Source organism: Perognathus longimembris, chromosome 12 (genome assembly GCF_023159225.1).
Source record: "Perognathus longimembris pacificus isolate PPM17 chromosome 12, ASM2315922v1, whole genome shotgun sequence".
In the NCBI taxonomy this organism is placed as follows: Eukaryota; Metazoa; Chordata; class Mammalia; order Rodentia; family Heteromyidae; genus Perognathus; species Perognathus longimembris.
The window spans coordinates 42467821-42494370 of record NC_063172.1 but is presented as its reverse complement, the minus strand read 5'-3'; positions in this window follow the sequence as shown (position 1 = coordinate 42494370).

The following is a 26550-nucleotide window of genomic DNA, read 5'->3' as shown; positions in this document are numbered from 1 at the left end:
TCACCTCTCAGAATATTCATCTAAGATGAAATTGAATGGGGGATAGAACACTAGGGTGAGTTGGCTGTAGAAGTTAGTAGAGACAAGAGCTAATGGGCCTAGAACTGTTTGCAGTGGAGATACTCTACAGAGTGGAGACACTCTACAGAGTATCTACAAAACATAGAACATGGGGGTCCTACACAAAGTATTTCAGAAACTTAGAGCAATATTGTCAATGGAGTTCAAAGATTCTCTAAAACTTGTTTTTTGACATTGTGATGCTTACATGAGTTGTATTATTGACTCCTCTGGTTTTGAGGCAGAAGTATGAAGAATCGAGGTGGGAAGGTGTCTGGCAGTCCCTATTCCAGGCATCTAAGTTTCAGGTGTCCTGTGGAGTTTTCATCATCTTTAGTTCTCAACGCTGCTCTCACTTTTGGTGGAGAACTCAAGGACATTTTTGCTTCTACGATCACACTATAAGGCTCTGTTAACTGTGGTGCATTTTGGTACAGTAGACACGGCAAAGAGACGGAGATAAATCTGTGCCATCATACAGAGGAAAAATATCTCCATCTACGAATGATAGAAATCTGAATTTAACAGTTGGAATTTATTGCCCCAAATCATATGCCTGTTCTGTTTTATAAGACAACTTGGGGGAAAAGAGCTTGGATTCTGAAACATAAACTTATTTATGCTTTAATAGTTACTGAATACCTAATAACAGTCATTACAGAGAGATTTCTAAATATGTAGCAGGATGTAGGTCTTCATAGTTTTTTCCCCCCATTTTTTTTTTTTTTTTTTTTTTGGCCAGTCCTGGGCCTTGGACTCAGGGCCTGAGCACTGTCCCTGGCTTCTTTCCGCTCAAGGCTAGCACTATGCCACGTGAGCCACAGCGCCGCTTCTGGCCGTTTTCTGTATATGTGGTGCTGGGGAATCGAACCTAGGGCCTCGTGTATCCGAGGCAGGCACTCTTGCCACTAGGCTATATCCCCAGCCCTTCCCCCCATTTTTTTTAAGGGGAAAAATTCACTACTCAATCCAGAAAAGGAAAGAGAAGCTCCAGGTGGCTGGCCTTGTATCCAGGATCCTCATGGATGTGAATATTACAGTGTTTATCACAATAATTTCTTGCTATTTTTTATTCTCTTCTCTTCCCTTCCTTCCATCCTTTTTCTTTATTTTATTTTGTCTGGGAGAGGGACTTGAACTTAATATGTTGATTGTTTTGACTCCATGTCTGGTGCTCCAACTCTCATCTTCTTTATGAATTGCACCAGAAGAACATAACTTTTCCTGTACCTCAATACCTAGCTGTATTTAAAGATTTAGTTAAAAGAGAATTTATTTTCGTTAGTTCAACTCTTGACTTTTTAAAGTTATAGGACTATTATTATGGAGTATGAGAAAGGAGTCCATGGGAATTAGGATGGAGGAGAGAATTTGCAGCAAAGACAAAAAGATAAGGCATTGTGTTGGCAGAAGAAATACTCACATATATGCACTGAAGGCCCGAGGACAGGAAAAATTACAAAGGAGAGATCCTCCAGAAAGGTACTATTCCCTGACAGCTCATTTCAGAAAAGATTTCGTGAAGGATGGTTCTAATGCCTTGTTTTGAATAGCATTATAAAATATTAGAGACATAGTGTCCTCTGTCATCAGATATACTTACCTAAAAGATACTCTACCTTAAATTAGTAGCCACAAGCCAGGGAGAAGAAAGTTCATAGTGTAATTTCTATAAAAATTTTGAAATGAAAATGAAGGCTAAAACATTGCTTTTTATTAATAATTTTGTCTATGTAGTTGCATATATTAATATTAAATATAAATGAAAGACTAGATTGAAATGAAGCTGGATTTAACAAGATCCAAATGTGAGGCAACTTGCCTCAAAAAGACAGGTTGAAAATCATGTCATGGCCTAAGACACTAAAGGAAAGCTCTAGATCTTGGTCACAGGTGAGTGATTCTCTCATCAGTGCTAGTGCTGGTGCTCAAGTATAGTCTCACACTAGTGTACTAGCTACATACTTAGTTTTGATTCTCATTTAAATCATACACAATCCACATTTGTAAGCTGCATCCAGGATATATAGTTTATCTAAGCAGTATTCTTTGTTGACTACTGTTAATTTTTTTCTAAGTGAGCAATGGAGAAATAAAATCAAACTGGTTCTTGCCAATGAAAAATGTAAAATTTGTTTGGCTTCTTTCTTTCAAAAAATATTTTCATGTATTTATTGACCATTTCTATACTTCTTTTTGTAGCTTCTTTTATTTTTTTTAAATTTTTATTGTGCAGGTACAATTACATACATGAGGTAGTGAGTATATTTCTTGTCAAACTCTTTATTTAACTCCTCCCTCATTTTCCTCCCACCTTTCTTTCTCCCCAATTCCCACCTTCCCCCACCAAGTTGTTTACAATGTATTGCAATGGTTCACTATTTGTCCTTTGTCTCATGATTGTGATGTTCCTCTTCCCTTCTTTAATTCATTTCTCCTTGTGCTTTTTTTTTTCCTCAAATTTTTATTATCAAACTGATGTACAGAGAGGTTACAGTATCATATGTTGGGCATTGGATACATTTCTTGTACTGTTTGTTGCCTTGTCCCTCATGCCCCCCTCCCTCCCCCCCTTTCCCTCCCCCCCCTCAGGTGTTCAGTTCACTTACACCAAACAGTTTTGCAAGTATTGCTTTTGTAGTTATTTCTCTTTTTTTACCCTGTGTCTCTAAAATTTGGTATTCCCTTTGAATTTCCTACTTCCAATACCAGTAAACACGGTTTCCAATATACTCAGATAAGATTACAGAGATAGTGTAGGTACAAACATAGGAAGGTGATACAAGAACATCATCAATAATAGAAACTACACATACACATAGGACTTTGAAAGTAGTTACAAATGTGATATATCACTTGTTTCCATAACATGGAGTTCATTTCACTTAGCATCATCTTATGTGTTTCTAAGGGTATAGCTATTGGGCCTTGTGATGCTCTGCTATGGCTTGCCTAAACCTGTACTAATTATTCCCAATAAGGGAGGCCATAGAGTCCATGTTTCTTTGGGTCTGGCTCACTTCACTTAGTATAACTTTTTCCAAGTCCTTCCATTTCCTTACAAATGGAACAATGTCATTCTTTCTGATAGAGGCATAAAATTCCATTGTGTAAATGTACCACATTTTCCTGATCCATTCATCTATGGAGGGGCATCTGGGTTGGTTCCAGCTTCTCGCTATGACAAATTGTGCTGCGATGAACATTGTTGTGCTGGTGGCATTACTGTGATTTTGTTTGTGGGCTTTTGGATAGATACCCAACAGTGGGGCTGCTGGGTCATAGGGGAGTTCTATATTGAGCCTTCTGAGGAATCTCCATACTGCTTGCCAGAGTGGCTGAACCAGTTTACATTCCCACCAACAATGAAGTAGGGTTCCCTTTTGGCCACATCCCCTCCAACAATTGTTATTATTAGTTTTCTTGATATATGACATTCTTGCTGGGGTGAGATGGAATCTCAATGTTGTTTTGATTTGCATTTCCTTTATGGCCAGTGATGTAGAGCATTTTTTCATATGTCTATTGGCCATTCTCATTTCCTCATCAGAGAAGTTTCTTTGTAAGTCTTTAGCCCACTTGATGAGGGGGCTATGGGTTCTTTGCAGTTTTGTTTTGGAAGAAGGTAATTTTTTTAGTTCTGCATATATTTTAGAGATGAGGCCTTTGTCTGTTGAATGTCCGGTAAAGATCTCCCAGTCTGTGGGCTTTCTGTTTATCTTGAGAGCTATGTCCTTTGCCGTGCAGAAGCTCTGGAGTGTGATGCAGTCCCATTTGTCCAACCTTTCTTTGATTTGTAGCCTTTCAGGGTCTTTGTTAAGGAAGTTCTGTCCTGTGCCAAGGAGCCCAAGTGTTTCTCCTACTCCTTCCTTTAGTGTCTTCAGGGTGCCTGTTTTGATTTCAAGGTCTTTAATCCATTTGGAATTGATTTTGGTGCAGGGTGATATATAAGGATCTAGTTTTAGTTTGTTGCATGTGTTGAGCCAGTTTTGCCAGCACCACTTGTTAAAGAGGCTATCTTTCTTCCATACTATTGTTTTAGCTCCTTTATCAAAGATTAAGTAGGCATAGTTCTGTGGGTTTAATTCTGGGTCTTCAATTCTGTTCCATTGGTCTTCGGGCCTGTTCCGGTGCCAATACCAAGCTGTTTTTATTACTATAGCTTTATAATACAGCTTGAAGTTGGGTATTGTAATTCCTCCAGCACTGTTCTTTCTGCTTAGGAGTGTTTTTGCTATTCTAGGTCTTTTATTGTTCCATATGAATTTCTGGATTGCTTCCTCTATTTCATTAAAGAATGGTGTTGGGATATTAATGGGTATTGCATTGAATTTGTAGATAGCCTTTGGCAATATTGCCATTTTGATTATATTAATCCTCCCAATCCAGGAGCATGGGAGGTTTTTCTCCTTGTGCTTTTTTGTCCCTAAGGTTTAGACCTATTGTCACTGTATTTGATTTTGGTACCCTGGATATTTTATGTATGTTTTGTTTTTTTAATGTAAAATTATCATATGACTAGAGTTTCATCTTTAAGAAGGCATTCTGTTGTTAAGAAGTAGAAAGAATAAGTTAAAAAAACAAGTACAATAGAATAAAACCACATTTATATGGGATTTTATTCACATTAAAAGTCAGATGATATCAGAATCAGCTCCAGTCATTATTTACATGGGCCAAATATTTCATGAAAACTGGGAGAATTTCCTGGAGTGAATAAACAGAATACAGATTTCTCCCATCTGACTTGCTGCTAGGTTTTGTGTTTATTCTTACATTCTCTACCCCTGCACAATCAAACACATTTATCTCCCAAAAAGAGTTGCTCTGATTTGCACTGTATATTAATATGCACATTTAAATGAGGAGTCAGATTGCAGGTTGTAATAAAAACCACTTATAAATGTATTTCTTCCTGTCTTCAAGCATTTGAAACAGTCACAACAGATTTAATTATTTCTCAAAGAAGCTAAGTTGTGCTTTATTACTTCTTCTTAAATGTTCAACATTTACTTTATTAGTTATTTTATAGTGTGTCCTTAATGAATACATTAATATCAGACCAAGGGGAATGGAGTCTGTAACTGAGAAGACTCTCTAATGAGCCATACAGTACTGAAATAACCACATATGCACTCTGCAAATGAACCATTAATTGGAAAAAGAAGCAAAGTGTGAAGACATAATCCTATAGGATGAAACTTAAAATGATGATATATTTTAATTCTCTACAACTTTCAATTCACTTATGTGGAAGAAAATGTGGATGAAATATATATAATTCCTTTTCTTCTCTAGGGGTGAGGAACCTTAATTTTCTGCCAAGGGCCATTGGGTATTTGGTACATCATTCATGAGCCATATAAATGTATCAATTCAGATAGACTGGCCAAGAGCAACCAACAAGAAGCATATGTGTCTGTTCTGTCAGGTATCAATTTCTTGAGCCTTACTAATATGGCTGTGGCTGGACATATCTCATTTTTCACAGGCTAAAGCATTTCCATTAAACTTGGGACCACCTTTCATTGAAAAGAAGTAGCGTTTGAGATTCTTTTCATTTTAAAATAACTCATATCTGCCTGGCACTAGTGGTTTATGTATATAATCCTAGGTATTTAGGAGGCTGAGATCTGAGGATCACATTTCAAAGCCAGCCTGGGCAGGAAAGTCTTTGAGACTCTCTTTCTCTCTCTCTCTCTTTTTTTGTTTGGCCTGGTATTTTTTTTTTGCCAGTCCTGGGACTTGAACTCAGGGCCTGAGCACTGTCCCTGGCTTCTTCTTGCTCAAGGCTAGCACTATACCACTTGAGCCACAGGACCACTTCTGGCTTTTTCTGTATATATGGTGCTGAAGAACCGAACCCAGGGCTTCATGTATATGAGGAAAGCACTCAACCACTAGGCCATATTCCCAGCCTCTGGTATTTTTTTAAATTTCATTTTATTGTTAATGTGATGTACAGAGGGTTTACAGTTACATATGTAAGGTAGTGAGAACATTTCTTGCCAAACTTGTTACCCTGTCCCTCATTTTTCTCCCTCTTTCCCTCCTCCCCAAGTTGTACAGCTAATTTCACACATATTGTCTTGTGAATATCACTGTTGAGAAGGTTTGCCCTTTGTCCTTTGTCTCACCATTTTGTTGTTGTCCTTCCCTTATCTTCAATTAATCTTCAGAAAACTGTAAGTGGAGCTGTAGCTCAAAGTGGTGGATTGCTAGCCTTGTGTGAAAGAGCTCAGGGACAGCATCCAGGCCCTGAGTTCAAGCCCCATGGCAGACAAAAAATAGAATTTGTGTCTATATTCAACAATTTTTCACTTTTTGGTTGTGTAAAAGCCACTGGTAGCCCTTCTCTGGGGTTACTGCTCTGGCAGAGACTGACTAAGCTGCAATGTGCTGGCCATGGGAGAAATGAGGACACTGTAGTATTGCTGGGCTCATGAAACGAATGTGGATCTTGTTTGAATGAATACTTAATTTATGCTCCACACTGGGGGTCCTTTTGAGAATAAAAGGGAGAACTTTAGATAATGAGAGTTGGACCACAAGCATAAACCTATCTGTCTGGGTTGTATATGGTCATCTAGCTTACTGCAAAGCTGCATATCATCTCGTCTTACATTGATCCCTGTCCACTGTGATTCATGCATTATCTTCTTTTACTTTTGCTTCAGTAAACCTAATATCTCTTCGGTCAGCTCTTCTTTGACCCCAAACTCATGGCTTTTCTTTTACCAAAGTCTTCTGTATGTATCCTCTTATTGTGTCATTTTAAAGTAGAGCTTTACAGATATTCTCTGTAGAGGAATATGGTGAGAGACCTGGTAAATGGGACATGGGAAGCACAGGTCAGTTTTCAAGGACTGACTTGGAGAAAATTAGGGTAGCTCCAGTTTTTTTCTGTTTTATTCATTTTTTATTTATTTATTTTTCTCCAGGCAGCTTTTATCAGAGGACAGATTTGTTGGATAAAATATATTCGAAAATCACTGCATATTTTCCCTAGTCTGGGAATTTGCTTTGGATGATTCATGAAACTGCAGAACCAGTATGTGAGTACTTGTTTCTTAATATTGATGCATTTTTCTCAGGATGGCACACAAGGTATTCACATGAAGAGGTTTGCAACTCACAACAAATTAATTAACATTGGTCAAAGGCTATTCATGACATCAAAAGAAGGTATGCTTTAGTAATGGTACATAAGGGTTTTGAAATTGCCAATAGCTGACAAATGGTCTGTTTGGGTCTATTGGATCACTAACAAATAATGCTGAAATGATGAAGGAATTCTTCATGCTGGGGTTAAAAAAAAAGAGAAAAAAAGCTACTTGAATCCCCATTTACCTTCTTGAGAAGGAACATACTTGATATATGGAGATTGGAATATATTCTTGCTCTGTATTCTCAAAAACATTGTAACCAAAAAAAAATCAAACCAAGTTTAAACAGAAAATATGTTCATTTTTCTCTTGATGCATAACAAATATTTCCTATAACTTAACACCATTCCTCGTGATTCTGTACGTGAACAGATACTGACCATCTGGCATCACTCATGCAATGTTTTAGGTTGGGACATGGGCCAAAGCACTTTGTTTCCCCATGTGGTATCTTGACATCTAGAGTTTTCCCTTAACTCCTCTTTGTTGAGGATGCTATCCTGAAATTCTTTTTAAGGAGGAGGCCAACTTTTTAGAAGATAAGCCCTAGTTCAAGTGCTTATTCACCTTCTGCTCATAACCATTTTACTAATGGATGACAGTGACCTACACCAAGCTATGAATCAATATGGGAGATTAAGAGCCAAAGTGTGAGGCCCTAGAGGCATACATTCTTAGAAACTATTAGCTTGCATTCTAGGACAGAAAGAAAGTTGATGTTTACATCAAGGAGGTTGTTGATTTATAGTCAGTAAATCTATAAGTTTTTCTTCTTTTTTAATCTCTCTTTCAAGTCCCTACTGTATGTCAGGGATAGTGCTTAAGGTTGTCCATAGTTGACCATACAAAGAAAATTGGATATTACTCAATCATAAATAATGATTATGTCATCTTTAGGGAACTTAATGAATCTGAATATGATAATATTAAGCTCAGTATGCTAGGTTAAGAAAGACAAAGGTCACAGTTTCTTTCCTATGTAAATACTAGACCTAATAGAAAAACAAATCATGTATGTGCGTGCATATATATATGTACATATATATACACATGTATATCTATATATACATAAGTATATACAATATACATATGTATATAAAAATAAATTAGATTAGAGTTTGGTATGTAAAATGTGTCTATAGTGAAGTTCCTTTGATCAATTGACATGCATTTTTAACAAAGATAAATTTTAAGAAGTAGAAACAGATAATTTCTGGGAATTAGTTCTAGTGGAGGAGGGCAGGTAAACATGGAAGGTGAAGAAGGCCAAATATAGTAAAAGTACTTTATGTACATGTATGAAAATAGAACATTAAAGCTTACTAAAATTGGTTGGGAAAGGAAGAGTAAAACTGATCAAGGTCCATTATATGCCTATATGAACATATCAAAATGAAACTTCTTTCTATAACTAACTGACACTAATAAATATTATTAACAAAAGAGATCTCATAGTAGATGTTCTTAGTATTATAAAGGTAAGTTACACCATACTTTTCAAAAGAATGGGGTATGTAGCCTCTTTGATTAAGAAACTCTTTCAAAAATACCAAAGGATTAGCAATTAAATATAAATATGAAGCCAAGTGATGATGGGTCATGCTTGTCATCATAGTTACTCTGAGATCTGATTATGAGAATTTGAAGCCAGCCAGGGCATGTAAGTTGTGAGACTCCTATTTACCAAAAAGAAGTAGAGCTCAAGTTTCAGATTGCTAATCTTGAGCACAAAAACTCAGAGACAGTTCCTAGGACTCAAGTTCAAGTCCTAACCTAGGTATGTGTACATGTGCATGCACGCACACACACACGGATATGAGATACAGTTAGAAAATGAACTGATAAAACAGAAGAAACAAACTACAGAAACAAATATTGTTTAAAACTCACATTTGATTAAAAAATCAAAACAAAAAAAATACATTTTTGTGTTTTAAAGTGTGAACTATGGGGAAAATGGAGTTTTGCCAATGAAATGAGATTTCTTACATATTATAAAGGTTTTAAGGAATTGAACATATATGTAGAATAATTTGGCAATATGTAACATCTTAAGTGATATAATTTTGATAAAGTAGTTTCTGAATTATACTAAGGAAATAAGCACAAATGCAAATTAGAGTCTTAATATTTAATAGAAAAATAAAATATAGAAAATTTGCATTCATAAATAGAACGTTACTAGAGTATCATATATATATAGATCATGTCTATCTCTATCTATCTATGTATCTCTGTCTCTCTCTGTCTCTCTCTGTCTCTCTCTATCTATCTGAGACTTGTAGGCAGTAATAACTCCTGTTAAAAGAATATATAGTCACATACACAGGAGTATGGATTTCTTTGCTTTGTATTATCATCTCTTTTTGCATTAACTGTGAGTTAATGAGGCTCCCAGAGCCATGATGTCTGTCACATATGCTGAACTTTTGGTTATTCTCAGAGTCTTTCCTTGACCACTTGCTGCTAATAATTACTTGGTGAATCCAGTATTAGTTTCCTGTGACTGAATTTTCTGTAGACCCATGTTCATTCTTAAACATTCAGCATGCTACTAATTTAAAAGAGGCTAATTGTGCTTCATTTTTCCTTCAGTTACTTCCTGATGTGTTTGCTCATTTATTTGTATAAGATAAACTCTTTCAGATCAGCCAAGAAAAAAACAATGCTGAACCTAGTGTATACTTATCCATTTTCCCCTTGTATTCCATTGTTCTTTGACTTTCTCTTTTCTTTTGTTTTTTTGACTGTGTTTTTCTCGCCTCTACTATAGGTCAAATGTAGTACTTGAGGTTGTTCATAGCTAAACAGTTATCTTTATTTTCCTTCAATGAACCCAGAATAAATTAGAGAATGCTTAGAACATACAGTAAAATTTGCCATTGAAGTATTTTGTGTTTTAAAATTTTTGTGAGTTATTGTAAATCACAAGGAGTTAGTGGGAATGTTGATAAGAAAATTAAATATCTTGAGAGGATACAACACCCAATCATGGTGACCTGCCTTACTATATTCCAACCCATTGCAATGGAATTGATGATATAATTATCGATTTGTAAATCTTGTTCTAGTACATTGGACTTCTTCTCTGACTATTCCTTAAACATATTTGTTTGGTACTGTCTGACAGGTGATTGATTTTTTCTTCTCCTCATCAGTATTCTCTGTGTATATAAGAGTGTCCTGGGCCTACATTTCTAACACCTACAAGTTGTTATTTCATTCCCTCTGTGTTCTCACATGTGGAACGTCAAAAAGTCTGTTTTTTCTTTTTCAGGATCATTAGAAAAGCAAGATTGAACTTTACCCTCTTTTTTCTTCTTGCTACTGTTTAATTTCTTTAACATCTTTCAAATTCTAAAGACTCAAGATGTGAATATATCAACTTGGGAATTGGAATGAAAAAGGTGAAACTAGATTTTAATTTGTGGATGGACATGTTTTCTTTAGAGATTAAAAGAAGTGAAGGCCCTGCTACTGCTTAAAGTTCAACCAGTACATGCACTCATGAATTAAATATGGCCTAGGATTTTCAGGCAGCATACTGATAGAGGAATGTTCTGATTTATGAAACTTGTCTTTCTAAGAAGGATAAAGGAGTTGATCTAATAGGTAACCTGGATCGCTTCTTCCTGAAGCTATAAAAGAAATAATTCTACTGTAAAATATCTGGTGAGAATGAGCTACAAAAACTGGTTTTCCTCTAATGGGCAGACATTTTGGAGAATAACTATATAATTTTGGACATTGTCCAGGACTTATCTATCTATCTATCTATCTATCTATCTATCTATCTATCTATTTATTTATTTATTTAAATAATTACTTATTTATTGTCCAAATGATATACAGAAGGGTTACAGTTTCATAGTAAGGCAGTGGGTACATTTCTTGTTCAATTTGTTACCTCCTCCCTCATTCCCCCCTCCCCCTTTCCCTGCCCGGCCCCATGAGCTGTTCAGTTGGTTTACACCAAATGGTTTTGTAAGTATTGTTTTTGGAATCATTTGTCACTTTATCCTTTATCTCTCAATTTTGATATTCTCTTTCCCTTACCTAGTTCTAATACCAGTATATACAGTTTCCAGGGTACTCTGATGAGATACAGTGATAGAACCAGTATATACAGTTTCCAGGGTACTCTGATGAGATACAGTGATAGAACAGGGACAACCAAGGGAAGAGGATACAAGAAGATCTTCAACAACAACAAAAAAAGCTACCACTTCACATGGCATGTTGAAAGTAATTACAAAAGTGACATAATACTTGTTCCTATAACATGGAGTTTATTTCACTTAGCATCATCTTATGTGTTCATAAAAGCATAGCTATTGGGCTCTTGAGCTCCTCTACTGTGACTAGCCTAAACCTGTGCTAATTATTCCCTATGAGGGAAACCATAGAGTCCATGTTTCTTTGGGTCTGCCTCACTTCAATTAGTATAATTTTTTTTCCAAGTCTTTCCATTTCCTAATGAGTGGGGCAATGTCATTCTTTCTGATAGAGGCATAAAATTCCATTGTATATATGTACCACATTTTCCTGATCCATTCATCTACTGAGGGGCATCTGGGTTGAATCCGTGTTTTGGCAATGACAAATTGTGCTGTGGTGAACACTGTTGTGCTGGTGCCTTTAGTGTGTTCTTGTTTGTAATCTTGTGGGAAGATGCCCAGGTATGATTTAACTAGTGTTAATGACTCCCCAGCTTCCCAGTCAAGGCAGTGCTGTGACAGTCAGCACAGTGCCACCGAGTCTCCTCCAAAAACAGAGGACTTTGAATCCTGTACTTTCATTCCTAGGAATTATGAGCTTTGCTTAGGTTGTGTACTGTAGGAATTACAGCAAGCAACAGGGGCAGGAACAGGAAGTGGAGGAGACAAGCATTGTTGTTACTTCTATTATTATTATTATTACTATTATTTTCATTTTACCAATGTTTCCTATATTTTTTTACTGTTAAGAAATGTTAAATTGATGTCTGTAAAGGGAGATAGGCAGTTAACATAGAATATAAAACACTGTTAATAGCTTGATTTTTAAAACATCATCTCCTTTTTGTTCTTCCAAGACTTCTGTTACTCTTGTTCACCTAGATATCAATGAATCCAAGAAGTTTTTAAATGCTGAAATTCAAAGAAGAGGTTTTTTTTTTTGCCTCTGGAAACCACATATTATCTGATGAATTACTGATAAAGGTTTCTGTGTACTTAAGTATGAGAGAATCTTGCTGGCCAGGGTAGCTCACTGAACTTAGGGGAAATCTAAACAAGTAGAAGAAGAAGAATAGGTTGGGAGCTCCTTTGTGATGTTCAGGGAAAGTTGGAGGGAGAAAGAATGAAAATATATGTGGTATATGCTGTGGTCCAGTGCTTGCTTTCAATTTTCCTTCTATAGGCTACAGTCTGAAGGATAATGTATCAGATAGACAAAAATATGACCAAGTACAGAGAGAAGTCTTTGTCATACTTTTGACTGAGTCCATATCAATTTAAGACATTATGTGTTTACTGAAAATATGAGCAGAGAGAACTGGACAGAAAGTATTGGGTTAACAGAATGGATTTATAAAAATGGCCACAGATGCATAGATAATATCTGCTAGGAAACAGTGGAATCAAACTCAAACCATACAGTATACCTGCAAAAACTAGAGACTTTCTGTGCTTGAACTCTGAGCAAAAGCATTGGGCCAACCAAAGCAAACAATGAACCAAATTGATAAACAGCTAGATTCCAGGAAAGCTCCAAAAGGCTGGCAAGGAAGGAAGACTGTAGAATCCATCATGCATTTGTAACCATGGGGCACACAGGATGAATAGATTACTTATGGACAAAATATGTTTCTTTATTTTTTAAATAATTACTTATTTATTTTCAAAGTGAGGTACAGAGAGGTTACAGTTTCATACTTAAGGCAGTGGGTACATTCCTTGTACAATTTGTTACCTCCTCCCTCATTTCCTCCCTTCTTCTCTCCCCCTACCCTCTCTCCCCATGAGTTGTTCAGTTGGTTCACACCAAATGGTTTTGCAAGTATTGCTGTTGGAGTCATTTGTCTCTGTATCCTTTATCTCTTGATTTTGATATTCTCTTTCCCTTCCCTAGTTCTAATACTAGTATATACAGTATCCAGGGTACTCAGATGATATACAGTGATAGCACGGGGACAACCATGGGAAGGGGATACAAGAAGATCTTCAACAACAACAAAAAAGCTACCGTTTCACATGGCATGTTGAAAGTAATTACAAAAGTGATATAAAACTCGTTTCCATAACATAGAGTTTATTTCACTTAGCATCATCTTATGTGTTCATAAGGGTATAGCTATTAGGCTCTTGTGATCCTCTACTGTGACTAGCCTAAACCTGTGCTAATTATTCCGTATGAGGGAGATCATAGAGTCCATGTTTCATTGTGTTTGGCTCACTTATAATTTTTTCCAAGTCCTTCCATTTCCTAATGCATGGGGCAATGTCATTCTTTCTGATAGAGGCATAAAATTCCATTGTGTATATGTACCACATTTTCCTGATCCATTAGTCTACTGATGGGCAACTGGGTTGATTCCATATTTTGGCAATGACAAATTGTGCTGCGATGAACATTGTTGTGCTGGTGGCTTTAGTGTGTTCTCGTTAGTAATCTTTGGGGTAGATGCCCAAGAGTGCAGCTGCTGGGTCCTAGGGGAACTCCATGTTCAGCTTTCTGAGGAATCTCCATTCTGCTTTCCAGAGTGGTTGAACAAGTTTACATTACCACCAACAATGAAGTAGGGTTCCCTTTTGGCACATCCCCTCCAGCATTTGTTATTGTTAGTTTTCCTGATAATGGACATTCTTACTGGGGTGAGGTGGAATGGGGTGAGGTGGGTGATGTTGTTTTGATTTGTGTTTCTTCTATGGCCTGTGATGTAGAATACTTTTTCATGTTTCTCTTGGCCATTTTTATTTCCTCTTCAGAGAAGTCTCTTTTTAAGTCTTTAGCACACTTGTTGAGGGGGCTTTTGGTTCTTTGAGGTTTTGTTTTGGAGGAATTTAATTTTTTTAGTTCTGCACATATTTTAGATACGAGGCCTTTGTTTGTTGTATGACCGGCTTTGTGTTTATCTTGCAAGCTAAGTCCTTTGCCCTGAGGAATCTCTGCAGTTTGATGCAGTCCCATTTTTCCAACCTTTCTTTGATTGATTACATTTCTGGGCCTTTGTTAAGGAAGTTTTGTACTTTGCCAAGGAGCCCAAGTGTATCTCCTACTACTTCTTGTACTGTTTTCAGGGTATCTGTGTTTTTTCCAGGTCTTTGATCCACAAAATAAGTTTCTTATGTAATTAAATTTCATACTTTTTGGCTATCATATGACTAAAAGTTTATTTCTGTATTTCTTATGTTCACTATGTTAACTCAAATATTATTCTTTGTCTTTCAACAATAACAAAAAGAAAAGGTTTCTGATTAACATAGAAACAAGTACAAAATTAGACTGTTTTCTTTGTTTCTCTATTTTCACATTTTTTTTCATCTCTTACATGAGTATTCTCTTTTGAAGGTTTTCAGTAACAAGTTAAGGAACCCAGACTTCTATGCTTACAATGCGTAGCTTGATGAAATTATGCTCAGAGAAACATGGGTGTGCTTGCTTGTGGGCCTCTCTTTTGTAATTGTTGATGGCGAGCCAGCAGAGGCCTGGTGTAGGTTTTTCATATGCATTTTTGTGTTTGCATCTGGAATTGACTTAAAAATTCCTACTTTAGGACAAATGGTAAGAACTGCTCCCATGTGTATATTCGTAAAGACTTTCTGGTTTTAATGTTTATTTGTAGTAACTGTAATTAAAGGGCACAAGAAAACTTGATTATATAGACAATGTGTACTTGGTTCTGTTTCTCTTGGTATTTGAGTGATAGTTGTTTGGGGTATTTTTCTTTCTAGGTCATATTCTTTTGTTCTGCAGACTTGATAAAGATTTTCACTTAACAAAACTTTAGTTTGGGTTCCTTAATGTCTTCCTAAGCTATCTGTGTATTTTCTTGTAAAATAGTTTTAACAAGATAACTACTAAATCTGTTTAGCCAGAACCTCATACCCTTAAGCTTTCCCTAATGGATCTCCTTCAACATCTAAAAGCTCCTTCACCATCCCTATGCTCCTCATGGCCTTTCATCAGCAAGAATCTAGTTGGGCAAGTTTATCCAGAATCTCCCTTAAGTCTAGATGCTTCCTTTTACTTCCTGTGTGATTCCACACAGAAATCAATCTCCATGCACCTTCTTGGCTGTAAAATCCCCACTTGCTCACACTGTGTGTTTGGAGTTGAGCTGAATCTCTTTCCGGTGCAAACCCTACTGCAGCAGCTCCTATATCCACAGTGATGGTCCTAAGTCAAGTATGCCATCCTGTGCTTGACAAATATCACAGAATAATTCTTTGTTTATCAGGATGCAAGTGTCTCATACAATTTATGGACTCACTAAAGTTGTATGCACCCTCACCATAAACAAGCATTTTTCCTATCTGGTGAACATCTATATTTTTGCATTCGATTTTCAAAGAGGAATGAGACTAAATATGTTTGAGAATGCTATACCATGGTTTATTTTTTGCCTCACAATTATTCATTTCCCTTTTTTCTCTACAATATGGGAATATAGATTTTTTGTAACATAGAAAAATTTCCCTTTCTCTTTGTCTTAAACAGAATAGATTTAGATATTCTACAGCTTTCTTTAAAAATAGAGAGCTGTTTGGTCATCTGTTTTGGGTTTTTTTTTTTAAATTTTTTTATTTTTTTTTTGGCCAGTCCTGGGGCTTGGACTCAGGGCCTGAGCACAGTCCCTGGCTTCTTCTTGCTCAAGGCTAGCACTCTGCCACTTGAGCCACAGCGCCACTTCTGGCCATTTTCTGTATATGTGGTGCTGGGGAATCGAACCCAGGGCCTCATGTATTTGAGGCAAGCACTCTTGCCACTAGGCCATATCCCCAGCCCCCTGTTTTGGGGTTTATTTGAAACAGATCAGTAGCTATTCTAAAGCAAAGAAAAAAATAATAATAAATGAACAGAACAAAAGAACAACACTATATTTTTATCTAAATATATAAATACAAATTATTTATTTTTTTGAGAAAATTATATTTTTAACTAAAAAGATTTTTTTTGGACACTAAAAACAATTAAGTCATAGTGAAGCAGAATGTCTGTCTCCTATACATCTTTACACAGAGCCTGAAGGTAATGTGTGTGTGTGTGTGTGTGTGTGTGTGTATGTGTGTGTGTGTGTGTGTGTGTGCTGGTCTTGGGGCTTAAACTCATAGTCTAGATGCTCTTCCTGAACTTTGCTGCTCAAGGCTAATGCTCTACTACTTGAGCCACAGCTCCATTTTCCGATTTTTTGGAAGTGCATTGGAGATGAGAGTCTGAGGTACTTTCCTGCCCAGGCTGGCTCTGAACCATGATCCTCATATCCAGCATCTTGAGAAGCAAGGAGTACAGGTATGTACCACCAACTCTAGGCCTGATGCAAATTTTATACAGAATATTTTGGAGTCATCTGTCTGATTGAGACCAGCACATGAAGACATTTATAGAAATTTCTGTTCTTCAACCCAGATGCCCCTCAGTAGACTAATGGATCAAGAAAATATGGTACATATACACAATGGAATTTTATGCCTCTATCAAAAGAATGACATTGCCCCATTTGTAAGAAAATGGAAGGACTTGAAAAAAAATTTACTAAGTGAAGTGAGCCAGATCCAAAGAAACATGGACTCTATGGTCTCCCTCCTAGGGAATAATTAGCACAGGTTTAGGCTAGTCACAGGAGAGGATCACAAGAGCCCAATAGCTATACCCTTATGAACACAAAAGATGATGCTAAGTGAAATGAACTCCATGTTATGGAAATGAGTGTTATATCACTGTTGTAATTACTTTCAACATGCCATGTGAAACCATAGCTTCTATTATTGATGATCCTCTTGTATGCCCTTCCTGTGGTCATACCTCTGCTATCTCTGTATCTTAACTGAGTACATTGGAAACAATGTATACAGGTATTAGAACTAGGAAACTGTAATGGAATACCAAAATCCAGAGACACAAGGTAAAAAAAGACAAATGATTACAAAAGCAATACTTGCAAAACTGTTTAGTTTAAATATACTGAACAACTCATGGGGGGAAAGGAAAAAGGGGAAGGGAGAGGGGGGAATGAGGGAGGAGGTAACAAACAGTACAAGAAATGTATCCAATGCCTAAAGTATGAAACTGTAACCGCTCTGTATACCAGTTTCACAATAAAAAATAAACATAAAAAAAGAAATTTTTATTCATGGCATCCTGTGGACAATAAGAGATTTTTGGATTTTGGAGCATTGTTGTTGAATTGTTAAAGAATTTCCAGCTTGTAATTGGTCTAGAAGAAGAAATGATCAAAGTAAGAATTAGTTATGGAGTAAGGATGAACTTTGAAAAGCACAGTACAATGTTTTCTAACCAGGAATAACAGATTGTATCTGTCTGGGAATTTGTCCTTAGTCCAGGGTAACCATAACAAGCTTGAGAACCATGAAAGAAAGTACAGGTGAGTGTTACAAACAGAGAGCACAGTGCTTATGTGACTGATAGTGTAAGCTGAAAATTGTCATTTGGTAAAGTAGTATACAGCATATCTCAAGGCAGAAAGAGGAAAGATGTTATAGAGGGAAACACTAAGTTTTCTGGAAAAAACACAGAATTATCTGATTGATTTCAGCATATTCACAGCTCTGCTTCTATCATTATTCCTTAAGTTCCACTTTGAGTATTTTAGCAACAAATATGGATTCCTCTGTCTCATATTTAACATGTGGCTTGCCCCATCTTTCTCCCTTTTACATCCCATTTCTTCTAGCTATGTGCATGCATTCTCTGTCTTTGATTTGACTGTACAGAGTCCAGAATGTGGCAATGTAAGAATGGAACTAGTTAAATTATTAAGTCTCTTTTCATGCAAAACAAAGCATTAATGGTCATTCCAAATTGGCACACAATAGCAAGTTATTCATGTTATAGGCAATTCACTTGCAAGTTTTATCTGAAGGAATCATGTTACTTGTGGTAAATTCTATATAAAATTGATAGCACTTCAGGTTAATGCTATTGACCACCAGGGAAGACAGGAAAATGGAGAGTATCAAATAATCTACCATAATTGTAGACTCATGCACTCCTCATTCGACCTTTGATTGCTGAGATGTTATGGGCTGCAGTATTCTGAAACTGTTCAACACCCTGGACCTTCTGAGTCTTAGCATCTGCTTGAAGTTTAATGACTCACATCACTCCTGGCACCTGTGCTTTGGAATTGCAGCAATAATGCTGGTTCATGTGGATAATGGAAACAGTTTTCTGCCTCTGTGGTAGTCAATGGTCTTAAATGAACTTTTTTCTTTCAAAGAACTTTTCCTTATAGAACCATTCACACTGTTTTTGACCTTGTAAAGAACTCATTCTCCTTTGCAAAAATAGTCATTACTGGTTAGAGAGATAAAATTACAGACTCATCATAAATGACCCTCAAAACTTGAAGCATGAAAATTGAAGAAAAGGGATTTTCACAAATCACATTCTAACCTAGCTATGCAGTATTATTGTTTTCTCTATTTTATGCTGGAGCCAAGCTTTGGGGGACCTTTTCTGTTTTGCTTTGTTTTTCCAATACGGATTTATATTACCCAAGCAATTGGCTTTCTAATTTCCCTGGAGAATTATTAAACTGCCTAATAGACAAAGTAGTTCAGAGTCATTTTTCGAAACTTCAACTTTTAGGTATTTTATAATTCTATAGGGGGAATTCAATTGTAGAACTTTAATGTGACACAAGTAAAACTGCCAAAGTAGTGTCTAGTCTTTGGATTTGAAGAAATACAGATTGAAAAATATTACAGCAAAATAAAACCATTTTTAAAATGTTTTTACAAGTGTGTATATTTGAGTGTGTATGTATACCAGTTTTTATTTTTTAAATGGTATGGTAGCAATATACCTGAAATGTTACAGAGGAAGCATTTGAATTTATGGAAAGCTATGTGCAAAAGATAGATGAAACTACTAAACAAATCATGAGTTCCCTGATATAAGAATGTTATAATTGAAATGGCTATAAGGATCACTTGAAGAATCTGGATGCTTTATTAGAATATCATTCAGGTGTATTTTAGAAGCCAATTTAGATATACTCTTTATAAGGAATATATTAAATATTTCTTGGTATTCTGAACTTGTTTTTCAATATCTCTTAAGGACTAATATCAGTTGGAAAATTTTTTCTAATTTTTGAGTGCTTCTGTTGTTGTGCAAAGGGCAGTCAGTGGTGAAGAGTCTTTATAACATACTGTTTGTAAGTAGACACTGAGCATATTTTCTTTGTGTACCACTGGAAACTTTTCAGTAGGATAATGTCTAAAACTCTTAAGAAAATATCAAACTAACATGATTAATTGGAATGATTGATAGGGGAGGGAAATAAAACTGAAGTGAGACTGGTTGGGAGGTGAGTAAACAACCAAAGATCAAATCAAAAGCACCCATACCACTACAGTGCAAAGGGAATAAAACTAAAATGATAACTGACTTGAGAAACATTTTTGAAATGTTAGCAGGTAAGATAGGCCAAATGAGAGAAAAGAAGTATTCAAGAATTCTACTTTGTTTCAATCAATGAAATAGTAAAATTAATAGATATAATAAATTTTGGAGGAGTAGATTTCAATGGGAAAGATGAAGACTTTGATATTGAAAAATGTAATTAATGGTAGAACCTTCCCATTAAGGATGTTGGCTGACGTTTGTGGCTATAAGAGGGAAAGAAAGATGTAACAATTAGGTTGTCTAAGTGTAAAAAGGAAGACATAGAATGGGAAATTTAAAGACATTTCTCAATGATTATTACATTGTAGAACTATTTGGAAGCTTAATGGGGGAGGTCAGGGTTAGGACTTCATACACACCAAATTGACATGCACACATAATATCATTCACTGAGCATTTGGTAACAATGGCTATGGCAGTTTTCCCAACACGAAGATTAGAGCAAATAAAATAAAATTTGTGGAATTACATTAAGCCAAAAAGCTTCTGTATAGTATGGCATTTTTCTAATGATTAGAAAAGGTTTATAGGAAGCCTTAAAATCAGTATGGCTGCTTGGAAAAAAATATAGTAACTGAAGTGAGCCAGACCCAAAGAAACATGGACTCTATGGTCTCCCTCACACAGAATAATTAGCACAGGTTTAGGCTAGCCACAGCAGAGGATCAAAGAGCCTAATAGTTATGCCCTTATGAATGCATAAGATGATGCTAAGTGAAATGAACTCCATGTTATGGAAAAGACTGTTATATCACTGTTGTAATTACTTTCAACATGCTATGTGAAGCTGTAGCTTCTATTGTTGATGATCCTCTTGTATCCCCTTCCTGTGGTTGTACCCGCACTATCACTGTATCTTATCTGAGTACACTGGAAATTGTATATACTGGTGTTAGAACTAGGAAAGTGAAAGGGCATATCAAAATTGAGAAACAAAGGATAAAAAGACAAATGAATCCAAAAGCAATACTTGAAAAATCATTTGGTGTAAATCAACTGAACAACTCGTGGGGGGAGTGGGGAAGTGGGAGGGGGGAGTGTGGGAAGAGGTAACAAACAGTACAAGAAATGTACCCAAGGCCTAACGTATGAGACTGTTACCTCTCTGTACATCATTTTGACAATAAATAAGATAAAAAGAAAAGAAATGAGTTAAGTGCTAGTGAAAAAAATTAGTGTGACTGTTGCATTTTTTTTTCTATTCAAGATTGTTTCGGTAATTATAATTATATTTTTTTCCATATCAATTTTAAAACCATCTTTTTAAATTAAGAATTATTTTATTTATTTATTTATTTATTTATTTATTTATTTATTTATTTATTTATTTATTTATTGCCAGTCCTGGGCCTTGGACTCGGCCTGAGCACTGTCCCTGGCTTCTTTTTGCTCAAGGCTAGCACTCTTCCACTTGAGTCACAGCGCCACTTCTGGCCATTTTCTATATATGTGATGCTGTAGAATGGAACCCAGGGCTTCATGTATTTGCCACTAGGCCATATTCCCAGCCCCCCAAACCATCTTTTTTTAATTCACTTGCATTATGTAGAGGAGGAGGTTTATTGTTGCAATTCAACATATGTTTCCAATAGGCTAAAATTTAGAACTGTGTTATTGAAACCATTCTTACCAGAATTCTAATTCACATTGAATCAAATCTATGAGTTTGGGCTCATGCTTATAATAAATGCTTATAATAAAAAGTCTTAAAATATATGAGCATCTGTATTTTTAAATTTATTTAGGCTTTCTTGATTCCTATAATTAGTGTTATTTTTTCTAGCACATCGATTTTACAAAGTTTGTTAAACACGTATGTGTTCTACTGTTTAGTACTACAAAAGTAGTATTACTTTTGAAATCTGAATTTCCATTTTTTTTTGCTAGTCTGATCAACCTTCCATATTCACCCTCAGGTTGAATTTCATCAGTAGATTCAATTAACTAGGCATCACACATATTCAGAAAAACTGTGTTTTATTGAACATGTGTGAAATTACTTGTATCATTATTTTCTGAATAATAGAGCACAACATAGCATTTTATTAGATATTTCATGTGATCTTGAATTGATATTAAAGTATACAGGAGGATGAGCATGCTTTGTATGTAAGTACTATGCCTTTTTTTTTTAAATAAGGGACTTGAGCACCTCTAGATTTTAGTGTCTAGAGGGCTCATGGAATCAATGCCCTAAGGATAGAAAGGAAAACTTTCTTTTACTTAAAACAGTGGCTATAATGCTCCAAAATTTACATTAAAATGGATCAGTTTTTCTGCAGTTATGCTTAGTTTTAAAATGACTTCATTAGTCCAATCTTAATGGAAAATAAATATGAATTTTTATAAAATTAAAAGGTTCTGGAGAAGATACTGCTTGCTTACTGTAATGTCCATTCTCTTTGCTTTTTGGTACAAAGCCAGATTTTGTTTTGCAATCAATTTTTGTACAATTTGGCCAAATTCTAAACAAGGTAATATATGAAGGATTGCATACAGTTTCCAGTCCTGGTTTCTAAAGATTTTTGTTAAGTAGTCCTCATGTGTGAGTTTTTTTCAGGCTGACTGGTATGGAGACATTGTGGGCTTTTGTGAACAGCTGTTATAAGTCTGTGTCTCTACATGGACAAGAGTTGACCTAACAACACATTCATCTGCTCAGTAAATATGTGCTAAATGAGATAATATGAGTTTGAATCATTTTGGGATAAGTTTGTTCGTCATAGTTTGCAACACCTTAATTTGTACAATGACACTATGATGTTTTATGTCTCTGTTTAGTATATAACATCACCATTAATTAATGTTCAACTTTGAGAAATACTATATGAAACAGAAAAACATTATTTCAGAAAGAAAACAACTTATTACCCACAAACATGCAACTTTATTGTTAAAAAGGACAAATAACATTTCAGTTTGCCAGTGAAGCCAAAGCTTACCAGGGGGCTTGCGATTGTGTGTGGTTGCTCTTTGGATTTAAGGACTGGCCTAGCAATCCAATGAAATAGAGAGGATTTGGTTCATTCAGCTCAGAACTTTACTCACACTGATCACTCTGTCATGCAGTGTGTGAGCGATGTTGACTTAGGATTGCTGAGTGACTCTAGAGGCAGCTTAAAATTTTATATTCACTCATATAAATAAGGTATTTATGAGTCACTAACAGTTTTCATAATTCTACTTATTTGTACACATTTTTAGAGTTCTAAACAACTTTAGAAACAACAAACTGACAATTAGCTGCAGAGAGGTAATAGATTCACGTGCTTTCTGTGTGATGGAAGATTGTTTGTATTTCAAGGTTTATTTTGTCCTGCCACCAGAGTCATTAATCATCCTTCCTCAATTTATTCTACTGCTGGGATATGACAAGGATTTTCTTTCACCTTGAAAAACTGCATAGATTGAGGTGGGTTTTTTTTTTTTGTTTTTTTCTTTATTTCAAAAGTCTTAACATATCTTACTGAGTAAAAGTAAATTTTAAAAAATTCTGTCCTTTATTATATGTTTGAAAAATGGTTTTCAAAGCACAGATTTGGTTTTTCTCTTGATATTGACAGATCATAAACAAATACATTTTGTTATTATTTTTTTAGTAAGCTTTCTGATTTTTATCCTCAGAAACAGCACTAATTCAATGATCAGCAGACCAGAAGGCAGTAAATGGATACACAATTAATTTTTACTGCTAAACATTCTTTTATGTACTATTTGATCTAAATATGTTAGTCAATTTTTATGATAACTCTGGAAGACATGGAAAAAATCTAGCTCTATAATTCTTATTGACAAAGTTTGGATATTTTTTTTACCCAGCAGCCCAAGAAATGGCAACAATTCAAATCTCATGAACCAGTTCATTAAGTTGTAAGTCTCTCTGGTGTAAAACTGAAAGCAAAGCAGGTAGCTTTGTTCAGTTGCCCAATCGATAGAACACAATTGGGAAGGTTTAACTACAGTGCTAATGCCACTTTGCTGTAAGAACTTGGTGGATGATTTTATTTTCCTTTGTTCAAGTTCAGAATAAGAAGCCTAGGCCCTCAAGAATAGTTTCTTAAAATTGCTCTGATTTTGTGGTTGCACAAAATTGGAACTGAACTAGGTGACTATTAAATAGAATGGCCATTTTTTTTTAAGGAAATGAAAAGCAGAGGATGTAATGACTTGCTACACCCTAATATTGGGGAAGAGGGACAGAGGCTATAAGGTCCTCCCTTACTTGGATGACTTTGCTGCTAATTTGGTACTAATTAATAACTTTTCCAGTATATCTCATCACAAGGTCATGCTGACTAATCCACTACTAGCAATTCCTATATTCTCATCTTTGAAAATAATTTGTTTGTAGGGCTAGGAATATGGCCTAGTGGCAAGAGTGTGCGCCTCGTATACATGAAGCCCTGGGTTCGATTCCCCAGCACCACACATATAGTAAATGGCCAGAAGTGGCACTGTGGCTCAAGTGGCAGAGTGCTAGCCTTGAGCAAAAAGACGCCAGGGACAGTGCTTAGGCCCTGAGTCCAAGCCCCAGGACTGGCAAAAAAAAAAAAAAATTGGTTTGTAGACATCTATTAGAGCGACTTCTGAATACTAGTTAAAATGGGGGGAGTAATGATAGACCAAGCCTGGAAAAAAACAAACAAACACCTGATATCTATTTAACTATGTTTATGGAGAGAATTTATGTGTACATTTTTTTGCATTTTTTAATTTAATTTATTTATTAACAACACAGATTTTTTTTGAGAAGGTGTTGTGCAAGAAGGGTACAGTTACATAGTAGGGCAGTATGTACATTTCTTGTGATATCTTACGCCCTGTTTTTCTTTCCCTTCTCTAGGTCAGGTAGACATATATACAATATACAATGTATCAAGAACATATACAGTAGCCACGTGGCCAAGCCCAAGAAAATTCGCCTAGGGCTTTAAATGTAATGTCGATATTAGACAATATGTCAACAGTAGTCTTATATGAACGTACATACATAGTTTTGAGCTATTGTATTCCACTGAGAGTTCAATTTTTGACCTTTATATGTTGAGTAGTTTTTTGGTGTTAGTAACATACTGTTGGGTCACTGCCCCAATCCTGTGGGAAATACCATTTGACAAGCAGTTTTGGTTTCAGAGACCTGGTCTCTACTGTCTCTCCGTCTCCCTTTCTTAACAGTCATATATCAGGGAGATCATGCCCCTTTGTTTTCTGTGTTCTAGGCTGTCTCGCTCAACATTATTTGTTCGAGTTCTGACCATTTCCCTGAGAATAACAGTATTTCACCATTCCTAATCACTATGTAGTATTCCATTGTGTATTGGTACCATATTTTTTGGATCCATTCATCTGTGGAGGGACATCTGGGTTGGGCATGTGGGTTGTTTCCATATTTTGGCTATTGTGAATTGTGCAGTGATAAACATGGAAGTACAAATGTCTTTTTGATATCTTGGGACTTGCTGTTTAGGACAGATGCCTAGGAGTGGTATGGCTGGGTCATAGGGTAGGTCTATATTGAGCTTTTTGAGAAACTTCCATACTGTTCTCCAAAGTTGTTGTACTAATTTGCACTCCCACCAACAATGGAGAAGGGTTCCTCTTTCCCCGCACCCCGTCCAGCATTTGTTGTTGCCTGAGTTCAGAGTATAGGCTATTCTAACTGGGGTGAGGTGGTATCTCAGGGTTGTTTTTATTTGCATTTCCTTTACTACCAGGGATGTTGAACATTTCCTCATATGTTTCTTTGCCATTTTTTATCTCTTCTCTTGTGAAGTCTCTCTTTAGCTTCTTTGCCCATTTCCTAATTGGTTTATTGGGCTTGGAGGGGGTTAGTTTTTTGAGTTCTCTGTAGATAACAGATATTAGGCCTTTGTTGCTGTGCTGGTAAAGATCCTTTCCCATATCGTTGGCTGTCTTTCTATTTTGTTGGCTATGTCCTTAGCTGTGCAGAAACTTTTTAATTTGTAGTAGTCCCATTTGTCGAGACTCTCCCCTATTTGTTGTGCCCCTGGGACTCTATTCAGGAAGTTCCTTCCTGTGCCTATAAGTTCTAGCAACTTTCCTACTCTGTCCTTCAGTAGTTTCAAGGATTCAGGTCTGATGTTGAGGTCCTTGATCCATTTTGAGTTGACCTTGGTGCATGGGTCATAGGTGCATAGGCTTGGGTCTACTTTGAGTTCCCTGCATATGGCTGCCCAGTTCTCCCAGCACCAGTAGTTGAAGAGGCTATGTTTATTCCATTGTATGTCTTTAGCTCCTTTGTCGAATATCAGCTGACTGTAAGAGTGCGGTTTTATTTCTGGATCTTCAATTCTAATCTACTGGTCTTCCGATCTGTTTTTATACCAATACCAGGCTGTTTTTGTTATGGTGGTCCTGTAGTAGAGCTTGAATTCTGGTATTGTGATACCTCCTGCACTACTTTTTATTCCTAGAATTGCTTTGGCTATTCTAGGTCTTTTGCTGTTCCATATGAATTTATGGATTTATTTCTCTATTTTAGTGAAGAATGTGACTGGGATTTAGATAGGGTTTGCAGTGAATTTGTATAACAATTTGGGCAATATGGCCATTTTCACTATATTGATTCTGCCTACCCATGAGCATGAGAGGTCTTTCCATCTCCTTGTATCTTCTTTGATTTCCCTTATTTGATTTTTTATACTTTTCATTAAATAGGTCCGTCACATCC